The sequence below is a fragment of the Orbicella faveolata genome, unplaced genomic scaffold (genome assembly GCF_042242905.1).
Source record: "Orbicella faveolata isolate gen_17 unplaced genomic scaffold, um_ofav_v1 contig_36, whole genome shotgun sequence".
Lineage (NCBI taxonomy): Eukaryota > Metazoa > Cnidaria > Anthozoa > Scleractinia > Merulinidae > Orbicella > Orbicella faveolata.
The window spans coordinates 6,652,294-6,665,000 of record NW_028301565.1 but is presented as its reverse complement, the minus strand read 5'-3'; the positions used below and the strand labels follow the sequence as shown (position 1 = coordinate 6,665,000).

The following is a 12,707-nucleotide window of genomic DNA, read 5'->3' as shown; positions in this document are numbered from 1 at the left end:
CCTTTGAGCATACCTAACACCCAAAAAGCTGACAAAATCCAAGGAAGGGCCTTTGAACTGCCTTATGGCGCGAACGCATATTTACACAAGAGAAAGTTAATAATAACAAATTCTGTTTTTGGAGTGAAATTCTTTTCTTTTATTTAAGCCATGGGGAGCCAAAGAGAACAGTTGAGCACTCCAATAAGCCTCTTTCGTAATTAAAAACCTATCGATCTCGTCTGAGTCATTAGGGGCCTGTACCTGATCAATGCATTGGAATTCAAAATCATCCAAGGAGTGTGGAATTTTATTGAAATGTACTGCTACCTCACAAGTGGTTTTGTTTGTGAGCATAGCAGACTTGTGGTTACGAAACCTAACCCGAACATCGGTGGTAGTTGATCCTATGTACTGTAAACGACATTTCTTGCAGGAAACTAAATAGATCACGTTTTTAGAATCACAAGAAAGCCTTGAATGAATGGTGTATTTTCTGCCCGTTTCAAACGTTTTTATATATATAAATATATATACTCTGTCCATTTGTTTATCTGGTTTTGGGACATTCGATGAACTTGGCTTTTCAGAAGAAAGAAAACTTATCAACAGATAACCTTTTTAGTTTTACTAAGTAATTAGAGATGTCGATAGAGCGTTTAATCGCTTCTTTGGTCGAGACCTTCCCATGAGCAAATTAACTCGGGAAAACGTTAAGTTTGTACAAGACAATTTCTTTGATCATTCTAGAATTCAATTAAGATCACTTGCTGACCAAGCCCTCTAGCACTCTTCATGAAATTTCATTTTTCCAAATCTTCCCAAATCTTACAACTGTAAGTTGATCAAGAAATTAAAGTTCTCTTAAATAAATCATTATGGGCCTAGTTTTGACATAGAACACGAATTGCTTTGTTTTGCATAGAATGAAATAGAGGAAATGAAACAAAATTGGCTGATAAAACCGACATTTTTCTAATATATATATATGTAAATCATCTAGATGGCTCTAGTTCGTCCGTTGAAATGCGTGCAAGAGTGTTCTACGTGGTGGCTTCTTTTCTCATTTTCAGTTTACATCCCTGGTGTTATGTCTAATGTCTGTAGAAAGATTTCATCTTTGAGGTAGCACACTTAATATTAGCCGAAAATTGGCGTCTCACAAAAGCACTTGTTATCAGTATATCTATAAATGGCATTTCCGTCTTCCCAGCATTTTTATTTATTCCTTGCTTTGACAGAACGATAGAACAAATTAGTTTCTGTTACTGATGTTATCTGCTAGCAGTCATACCACACAATGATATACAACTTCCTTGGAAATTAATAAATAGTTCAAAATTCACTCTGGTAATATTGACGACTTATCGGTATTCATGTATGTGTCTCTGAGAGATTAAAGCCAGAATCAGAATTATGTTTGTTTACCACTGACTCAAGGGTAGCAATGACTAGAAAATACCATTATCCAACGGAAAAAATTATACAGCTCATTTTTAAAACGCCCACGTGAAGCAATTGCAACTTTAATTTTTAAATTCGTAATAAATTCTCGTAACGGCAGATCTGAAGTTGAGTCTTTAAAGAGCAGAATACAAAGTTGGGTCTGAAAATACATCTAGTATTACCCAGAAGAAAGGAACTTCGCTCTTACAATACGCATGCCTGACCTAAACGTTTTTTGTTTTTTTAAATAAACCTTTTCTTTGAGAATACCGCTTTTAATGAAGTGCTTTTTATTTTTTTCATTTTCAGCTCAATTAAGAGAGAATATCTCAAGGGCTGTGGATTAAACTTATGATTAGTCTTGACAAGCACTTTTAAGTAGATTCTGTTAACTTTCCGACAGCACTTGGCAAACGGGCGCCTTGTTTGTCGTATAAATCACAACAGACTCCGGTCCAAGGATCTGTGAAACTTCCTGCACTACAAGCCTAGAAAAACTGGGACAGCGTAGAATAACTGCCGCTTGAAGAAATCAACTGGGAAAAGTGCCAGTGTTAGTGTGTGCTTTTCCAAAGCTTGCCACGGTAAACTTTCTGTGACCAGCCTCCGATTCAAAAGATGAACAACACTTCCGTACCACAGGCAACCCCAAGCTCAACAGATACTGTCTCATTCTCGCCAAGCTTCGTGTATCCAGTCGCGACGTGTCACATACTAATCGTAGTTGTGGCAATCATTGGAAACCTCTTGGTCTGTTGCGCTATTCTCGTCAACAAGAACCTTCGCAATAATCCAACAAACCTCTTTATTTTCTCGTTGGCGTTCTCCATCTTCTCACCGTGATTATCGTTGTGCCGTTTGACATTGAGGGACTTTTTCTTCAATGGCATTGGAAGCACGGAGAAATAATGTGCAAGGCCTGGATCACGGTGTACCTCATCACTGTACCCACCTCGATTTTGACCCTTTTGGCCATCAGCGTTGATCGTTACAAGAGTCTCAGTGATCCTCTGAATCGCTTCCGCCGTTCCAGTTTCATGACTCGGAAAAGGGCTTTGATTGTCAGCCTCATTATCTGGTTATACAGTTTGCTGTTCGCTTTACTTCCCATCATGGGCTGGCGAACAGAAGAGAGGTTCGTCTACAATAGCGTCTGTTATTTCCCTTTTCCCTTGGAGTACATGACGCTCAGTTCTTCTCTAAATTTTATTTTACCTTTGCTGATAACCTGTGCCATATATATCAAGATTCATCTCATCGCTCGCAAGCAACACAACTTTGGCGGAGCTGAGAGCCGAAAACTACGTTCGACAGAAGAAAAAAAGGTTTATTCCAAAAACGTCCGAGCGGCCAAGACCATCTCCATCTTTGTGGGGGCTTTCTTCTGCTGTTGGGTTCCATACTCCTCGATCAGTATGGTCGCCACTCTATGTAAGACGTGTGCCAACCACATTCCGTATGATGTGCGTATTGTGCTGCTGATGTTTGGTTACCTTAACTCGGCGCTAAACCCGTTCCTTTTCGCGTTCCGCAACAATCGATTTAAGGCTACCTACAATATGGTGTTCAAATCTGTCAAACCCCGACCTAAGGCCACAAACGACTTCAGCTGCAGACGTTCCACGCTGACCCAGAGCGCTCTTGCATCAGATTTTGCCGATCTACAGGAATACGAGGTTCGCGCTCACGCGGCGAAATTGAGAAGGGAGAGTTTGTCGGCTAAGATGCAGTCCAAGTTGTGAGGAGTCACATGTTGTGCAGAAACCTCTTCACTGGAACACAGAACGGTCAGAACCTACATTGATACGCAGTAACTATAATACTCTAATTAGAACGCACGCCAATTTAACATATGATTTTTGCTTATTTACATGTTACCACCTTTGCTAGGACCATGCAAGTCACTTCGTCAGCAAAATGCACAAAACTGAAATCAGGGTAAGAATAATGTTTATTTGTACCCCCGAGGTACTCCCTAAAAATTGGGGTGGGGGTGTGCAGCCCATTTCCCAAAACCGTTACCGCATTTAAGACCAAAATCTGCGATTTTCCCTACATTATTTTTAATATGACCTAATCAAAAATTCGATATTCTATTTAAGACCTAACCCTGAAACCCACACCCTGTTTCAGACCTGCCTTAAAATTAGCTCTTCAGTTCAGATGTTAAAGGCATTGTGAAGCGTTTGTGTTGATGGTCTTAGCATCCTCTAAAAAACATACCTAATTCAAGTCTAGAGTTCAAGACCATACACTATTGGAAACCAAAATGGTTAATATCGATACCCTTTTTCTTACCAAAATGGCTAAAATACCGTACTCTCTGGAGCCGCACAAACCTATTTAGCCCATGTAGGGGAGTTGCAGTCAACACTGTGTTTGATTTATGCTTGAGCATAAACCGCCTGTAAAATTCATGCCGCCCAGAAGTTACAAAGGCGCCAAATAGTGACTGGTTTTGGATTTGCTGCAATCTATAAAGCAATTTCCAATTGAGTGTCGTAAAACCAAAACCAACCAATAGAACGTTTTCACATGACGTCATGGCAGCCATATTGGTGTTCTAAAACAATGAAACGGCGGCCATGTTGGTGTACTAAACCAATCTTGTGGGAGTTCAACTCTTTTCTTATGTGAACACTTTCTTTTGTTCCAATAAATTTGCATGGCTGCTGGTTACGTGAGTGAAAACGCTCTATTGCTAATCAAAACGGAAACATATATATTGCTTTTAAAGAAAGAAGATTAAACTTCTTTCGATCATCAGAGGCCCTTACTGTACAGCCCGTGTTATTTTATCTTGTTAGATATGCTCGAACACTTGTCTTGTTCATTTCTGACATCGACTGTTAAACTTGTTTTGTTTTTCACATCCGTATGTTTAGAGCTGAACTATTACTTGTATTATTCTTGTAAGCTCGTAGCATTATTGAAGCACAAAATTTCTTCCAAATGTAGACCTAAACATTTTCTCTCCGATAATAACATCCCTCACCCCACCCCCAACACAACCTGAAATGTTCCTTGAACAAATTAAATCTATGGATTTATTATGGGAATTTTAAGGGATGTTATATACAAGGTATATATCTAGATGCAGCTGTTATATCAAGAGCGCATCAGTCATTCATTCAAGCATTACGAAATGATATTTTACCAAGCAAGGGGTCGGCAAAAAACATTTGTTAAGGACTAGCCAGCATACATAAAATATGAATATCGCTTTATGTATAAACAGTACTCAGGTAACCTCGTCAAATATAAATGCACAGGATAACGGTTGAACTAGTGACGCCCAACACTCGAAAATACTGTGGAAACACTCGCCTGGCGCCTTGTTCCCACAGCATTTCTCGTTCTCAAAACACTTTCACTCGTGTTTCTATAACTCGACGGAAACATCATATTTCTAATCGAAAGTCAGATTTTCTCAACTTTTGTTTCTTCTTGTAGATATTTCATTCAAAATCTAATGTTGCACTATGCTCAAATGAGCTAGATCATTTTCAACTCTAGATCTTGGTGGGTTTCATACTTTAACTTTTTCCAAGCTCATTAATTTACGATGTGGAAAAATATTGTTTACCTAATGAAAGAACTGCTGCATTGTAATTGTTTAACTAATAGGTGTTAATACTTGCTAAGAGTATAAATGTGTAAATAATATTCATTAATCTGCTGTAGCGACTTAAAATAAAAGTTGATAGTGGAAATACCGTGTCAGCGTTAATTCTGGAATGCAGAAATGTAAATTAGTCAAATAAAAGTTAAAATAGAAACATCAAACAATGTCTGAGAGGCAACGAAGAAGTAAATCATGGGGTAGAGATTCATAAAACCCTTGGTGCTGAAGAATGCCCGGTTTCCTTCGATTGCCGCAAAGACACGACTATCAAAGCGCATGGACTTCTCTCCTTAAATTATGTTTGTCTCCTCATGTGTTCTGTTCGTACAGAGACTCAATGATATACAGTCGAAACTCTATTAAGCGGCCACCCCTCATTGGTTCGTTTTGGAAAAGGTGATGATGGAAAATAGTCTGAAATAGAAAGGGACGCCTCATAAAACCATGATTCCATGTTTAGCAAGCAGTTAATTAACCCGATGGTAAAAAATATTCAAAATACACCAACCCCTATTAAGCAGCAAACCACTATTAAGCGGTCACCTCCAATTTCCCCGAGGGTGGCCGCTTAATCTATCTATCTATCTATATCTCTTTATGCCATAAGGCACATACGGCTAAATAGAGTTCTATTTCAAGATGACGGCTCACGGTCAAGGTCAGAAAAATCCGCATAATTAACGGGCCAAAATCACAACATGAACACACACAAGATGTTTGATTTCCTTCGTTACGTATACGTGTATACTTAACCCAGGAACACCACAATAGTAGCATATCGCTAAGCACCAACTGTTACCGTCTTCCGGCTGAAAAACTATCTGTTATCTCTCGAAAATTATACTAAAATCCAACTGTAAACACGTACCTGCAGATGACGTAGTGCGCGCGCAAAACAAGTGCAAGATACGCAATTGTTTTACTTACTAGGGAGGTGACAGGGAAAAATGTAACGGGCATCGTAAAAGTTTTCAAAAAAGATGAATAACTTTAAAAAAACGCGTGGTTACCCCTACATTTTATGTTATGAAATGGAAGTGGCATGCCTATTCAACACATGATTAGTTTCTGGTTGTGCGCAAAACGTGTTTAGACTGTATTTCAGCTGAACCCGAGGAAGGCTGTCAGGGACGCTAAGAGCTTTGTTGCAACGATTTTGTTATTAAAAACATATTGAAAATGGTTTTTATGTTACCATTTACCATGCAGTTTTAAGGTCTTTATAAATGTGTTTGCTTTAATGTATGCAAAGGTGAATTCTTAGGAAATCTCTGAGGAAATATTCTTTTTTATTCTTTTCTTCTTTTTTCAGAAAAATGCTAATGTGAGCATTTTTGTTGAGATTCAAGGCTAATTATCTCGAAAAAATGCGTAGCTACCCGCAGTTTTCTTTGTGGATTCCGATAGCCCTTGAAAAGATCTACTTTTTCCGCACGGTCCTAACCTGGCGCAAAAACCTTTGTATTTAGTAGGCACCGTCCTTAATTAACCGCGCGGCCATGAGCCGAGCGCGGTTCTAGGTTTTCCCGTGGTTTAGTTTTTTTTTTTTTTTTTTTTTTGTCGGTGACCAGACGCAGACCTCCGCTCGGCCAAACTTTGAGTCACGCAACGTGTGATGTTTTTCCGCCAGAAGCTGTTAAAACATAAACACACGGGCAATTTTACGGATATTGTTTTCTTTTTTGTGGGTAAAATATATTTTCTTTTCGCTTTATCAAAGCGTTGGATTTAAAGGGAATAATAAATACGCTGAAAAAAGGTATTACGTCAGCCATGGAATGCGCTGACGTTGCAGCTTTCACTTTCGCTACGTGACAAATAAGATCGTGTTTACTTTGCAAGTTTATTTCGGCAGAAGCGACGGTCATTAATTTATTTGTAATTTTGCGAGTATTTCTTGCGGTTTTAGGCAAATGAAGTAAATCCTTTGACTGTTTCATCGCAGCGAGTTCATAGATCGGAAAGAAAATTAAATATTTGCAAGCCAAGCAAAGAACGTGTCAGAACGTGCAAAGATTACGTCATTGATAGGGAAATAACCACCGTACTAAAGATAGCCGTAGATAACGCAATTCTTGAATTATGTGACTCGTGTGACTTCTTTGCTAACCCTTAACTCAAGGGAAAAAAACAATTAAATTTAATCGTGACTTTAAAGAAAGAAAGCGGTTTGTAATAGTGTTCGTATCTTCATGCCCATACATATCCCGAAGAAACTTCCAGATTAAGACTATTACGTCATCGGAGATGTCACAACGGCTACGACTGATGGTGCGATAATAGAGTTTATGTTGATCAAGTGCTGTGATGTCTACAGTAATCAATGAATCATCAAAGATTGCTTTGGAATATGCACTGCGTTGCGACTGTAGTACTAAGAAAACAGTTAAATTTTAAAAGCGCGGTTATAAGATCTAACAGATCTTCTTGTTCACGGAACCTAATTTAGTTTGAACCAGGAGGGAGAGGTCAACTTTGCTTGCGTAGCGATGCGATTGCGCGCCCGATGATCTTGGCCATTATGACGTCACTCGTGAGCCAGCCCGTGAAGTTTCAATGGCCGCTAAAAAATGACACCAGGAAAGTTTCTCATCCGATGATTGCTCAAATAATTTGAAAGAAAGCGATCAACAGACCACAGGAATAAGATAACCTATTAATGTTGTGTCCAAAAATACCTTGGTTTTCAAAAATTAGATGTCGGAAGGCTCAAAAACACGCAAAATTTGGAGATCGCTCAATTGAAAACGCGATTGAAAAGTGAAGCTTCACGCCCGTTTCCTGGGCGATATCTGGAGAACCCAACGATGAACAACACGAACACGAAATTATGATCTTGATATGGTTTAAAACGTTTGAATGGTGATAAAAACGAATCATTTAACATATGCATAAAAATGATCAGTGGGTTTAAACCCATTATTTTGTACACGATAGCGTGGAGGACCTGCTGATCAATACTCGAAACCCTCGAAATATGAGAAAGTATTTGATGGAAAATGCTCCCTTACAAAGACATTTGAACTATCAAGTCATATGCTGGGTTGGAAATTAAAGTAAATAATGTACCAAGGAATTATTTTTCTGCGCTAAATTATCCGCAAAACTGTCAACAATAACATTTTCTTCAGCGAGACCAACCAACTGACGCAAGCCGAGCAGACGTGTGGATATTTTAGGTGGTAAAATGATATAACATCACTGTACGGGAGACCTAGATGAAACGGATGATATTCAGAATAACATGGATGAGACCTCTTGGCAGAAAGGTGCTTTATTTCATGTCAAAATGTTCGTCAAATATGAGATCGGAGCAGGATCTGTTTCCACGGGCGTCCGTATGCAGTGCAAAGCTATTTCTTGCCTCGCACCTCTGACAAGAAAGGTATCCTAAACTAGTGCTTTGGGTTCTAATTTTTTTTTAATGTCACAGTGAGTTCAATTAAACCTGTATAGGCTGTAAAAGAAAACTCATAGGATGTTATATGGAAAGAACTAAAAAATACAGAATCTGGTTCCAAGCAGCAAGTGAATTAAAGAGGAAAGAAAATATGAACAGGGACACTTCCTATGCTAAGCCATTGGCAATAAGAGTTAACTTATCCAGGAGCGACTTGTAACGCCAAAATGACTTATTGCCAAAACAAAGAGTTCAGTAAGGAAGGTTAAGACAAAGCTGGAAAGATCAATATCAGGTGATCTCTTATCATAACCAAACCCCTTGTTTTCTAATAGTATCTGTCTTGAGAAACTGTAACAGCTTTACTGTCTCTAAGTTTGAAATGATAATCAGTTATTTTCTTTATACTTTATGCTTTTAATTTTCATCATAAATCTTATGTAAATAAAGATAGCTTTAACTATTATTTTACATTAAGTTTAAACTGACCTACAAAGAAATATTCTAGAGAAAAGTGTCACAGAGGTTGTACTTGTAAACATGAACCCAAAGTCTGATTTCTCCCCAGTGCCATCCATCCCAGGTTCCCTGTTGCTTTTTGCATTGATGAGTTTATTATTGGCTTCAAGAGAATGATAAGCGCACATTTTCAGCAAATAACAAAAAAACACACGCAAGATTGGGTTTTAAATGTTTAATTGACAGTACATTGACAATAAATAGACAGCTTTACATGGTCAGAAAACGGGCCTGCTTGGATGGTTTTGCAAAGGTAGTGGAAGATGGTAACCTACGATCAAATAAAACTCCCCTTAATATTAACCAGTTGAAAATTGAAGTAAATGTTGACGTGACCTCCCTTCCCTCTCTGGTTTTTATTTCGCCCCTAACTCTTTTCAACACAAAATGTAAACTAAAAGATAAATTTCCTAATGAGATCTAGCACCAGGAACTCAATATGTATTTACCATTAAAAAAACTAATTCTCACAATTAAATGATTCAAATCCATCCACCTTTTAAGTCCCGTCCAAGCAGATACAATGCGGTAATGTACATGGAACTAATATCATAATTTATAAAACATTATATAGCTCATTTCCAGTATCAATGTATTGAATTGAGGTCTTCAGATTTTCACATAAAGAATTTTTTTTCAGCGTCCTCACCTGCACAAAGGAAAAATAAAATTTCTGAAGCATGTCAAACAAACTACAACAAACACTCTGCATAAAGCATTTTTGGTTCCTGACATAAACAAAAGTTACAATATTGTTTAAGAATTAAAATAAATCAAACTTCAAATTCCTAAATTGTTGATCCAGTTGTACCAATTTTGTAAACATCATAAGATCAGCAACAGGAACTCAAGGTGACCAGAGTTTGGAACTCAAGTTTTGTTATATAAGCATACATGATCACAGCTGACAGTGAGGCCCCTTATTTGGTCATAGGTAACAAAGAAAGCCCTCCCCCCAGTGACCCTAGATGAGCTAACTTTCACACCATTTTGTTGAGAAAGCAAAACACAAGTCACCCTTAGCAACATAACCAGGGTAACACTGGTAGGCCTCATAACCTTTTTTCATCAAAATACTGGCCTACCTGGGGCAACTCATGGTATGAAGAAATCAAAATTAACTCACAAAACCCCACAGTGATCAAATGACTGAAAGGAAGCCAAAGGAAGAAGGATAACTGAGCATTAGAATATGAAAAAAGGCTTAAGTAATCCTGGAGGGACAACTTCATTTCATATAAACACTTGATAAAGTTGCCTCAGAAGGATCTCATAGTGTTGTCTCCAGTACCCAAGACCATATAAATGGGGCCTTGTACTCTCTCCTCCGTAAAGGCTCCCAATGGGAAATTGAATATACTATGAACTACCAGCCTAAGGTCAAAGCAACACAAGATAGGCCTATGCAGAGGAGAGAGGGCCTTGTATGCCATTATATTTAAAGAAAAGTCTTACAATACTAGACGGCAAACCATGGGTAAAATGTAGACTGCAGGCTTTTTAAGAATATCATATTCCCATTTTCATTTATAGAGAGATCGAGCTAACCATACACTGGCTAATCTGAGCCGTATACTTCAGGCTAACAGGAGAACTAAACTCTCTATAAAGGAAATGGGAATACAATATTCTAAAAAAGTCTGCAGTCTTCATTTTTATCCTCTGTCTGCATTTTAACCACCGTTGTGCAGTAGGAAGGCTTTAAGTCTTATTTAAATAATTAAACTTAGGTTCTTGTTTGTGAAAATTCTCATTTCCGTCATTGTGGATAATATTTCTGTTTGCTAGGCCTGTTGCAGAAACTGTGGAAAGGTTTTAGTTTTCTGAAAGAACACTCCGAGCTCGAGATCGCAGATATTTCATACTCAAATGGACTGATCATTTTTACTGCTCATTCTTCAAAATCATCTTCAATTACAATGTTTTCCTATACATATAAACTATTCTGTGACCAAGTTACACGTTTCTTTAGGCTACTGATCACGTAAAAAACGTAATTTTACAGGGCGAACAGTCAAAATTTTGCCCCACATATTTCCACCGCAGAGCGATGACTGTAACTCTTTAAATGCACTTTATGCGAGATTTTTCGGTCATAATTACAATCTACTTACCTCTCAAGAAAGAAAAATGATAGTTACTCCTTGAGATCCAAATACAGTACCATTTGAAGCTGGAATGATTGGAGAAATCCTCCTCAAAAAATTGTATCAGCGAGAGGCGACGACGTCATTTTCGAAAATTTTGTGCATTTGCGCGCTTCTTTCGCCGTGACGTCATAATGGCCATGATCATAGGGTCAGCCAAATCTGACGTGTTCACCTCTCCCTCCTGGTTTGAACCAAAACACATCCAAAGGTCAGCGGTTTTCAGGAAAGGTGTATGCATTTGGTTCGGCATTGCGGCACATGAAAAGTTCGACGTCTGAATCAAAGCCTTTCCAAAGCCGAAATTCCCGGCTGAGCTAGGCGGGAAGAACGGCTGAGCCGCTCCAAATTCAAATAGCCGTTCTTAACTGATTCAGACGCCGAACTTTTTTTATGTACTTAATTCATCGTATTAGGTTCGGCTCATGAAAAGTTCGGCCTCTGAACTGGGTCTAACTTTTTGCATCTAAAATATCAAGTCGAATTAAGGGGTGACTTTGCTATTAACCTCTGTCGCGTAATCTATGTTTGAGTTGTGTAATGTTTTCTTCAAATGCAGCCGCTTAAAAATTTTGAAGAGTTGGTTCTCAGGAGTTGAGAGGCTTCGCATTTGATAAACAATAATGCACGGTTTGTTCACATTTACTCTTGGTTGAAAGACTGTTGAATGTGCCTTTTTCTTATTTCTAGCTTTTAATCATTTCTTTTCCGTTGTTCTAGCTTTTTGATTCTGTGGAGTTTGGTTTTATTCCGCTCTACTCGCCTGCAGTGAAACTTAATAGCGGGTAAGAAATTTCACCGCTAGTTTTGTCTTCAACAATTTTGTGCATTTCAGCAATGCGAGCTTGTATGTTGGTGTGACTATTTTTCTGAAAAGAACCCACCTTACCTGCACAGCAGCCCAAAATCATTACCGCTTATGCTAGCCACTATGTTTAATGCGACTTGACATTTTTCAGTCTGTGTGGCTACGTTTTTGTTTACTTTCTATTAAAAATCACTTAAAGACACTGTGTAAATGAAAACGCATTTACAAGATCTGAGTTTCTTTTCTTCTTGTCAGTGTATCCAGGCGTCACTTTATCAATGCCTTGTCTCTCAAAATGTTTTGCACAGCCGGAGATTTGCAATATTTACACAACAATAGTTCATTTCTTTTTTTCGGGTCCTGTGTTCCCTGTGCGAGCCCTTGTCGGGTAAATAAGTAAAATGGGTAAGTAGTAATAGACGCTCATATGAGTGGTAACCAATCAGGAGCCGAGAAAGACAATAGGCTATTGTTTGGAGAACAATGGATGCTATTGTTTTCCAAATCCAAGATGGCCGCCACAAATTTCAGCCAATCAGGAGCCAAATTAAGAATTCAAGATGGCGGCGCCCACGAAAGTTGGCCATGTTGGAAAACAGCCCACCAGCCTCGACGGAGGACTGGGATCGGTCTCACGGATTTCCATGGCGACACAAATCACGCCAGGGTCACGCAAAAAATGTCATGCAACTTCAAAATCGATACTTACAGTGTCCTGTGGTCCTAAACGACAGAGGTCCGTCCGACAAGTGGCCATGATGAAGACTGAGAGACTTGGGTCCG

The 12,707-nt window shown here is 38.7% G+C and overlaps 1 pseudogene across 1 annotated transcript in view; it reads left to right on the top strand.

Moving 5' to 3' along the window:
- LOC149102127 (adenosine receptor A2a-like) overlaps window positions 1-5,138 on the top strand; it is a 15,972-nt pseudogene extending 10,834 nt beyond the window's left edge. Inside the window, exon 2 of the transcript XR_016202558.1 lies at window positions 1,735-5,138. The product of XR_016202558.1 is annotated as an adenosine receptor A2a-like (transcript). The remainder of the gene's footprint in view (window positions 1-1,734) is intronic.
- The last annotated feature ends 7,569 nt before the right edge of the window (window positions 5,139-12,707 follow it).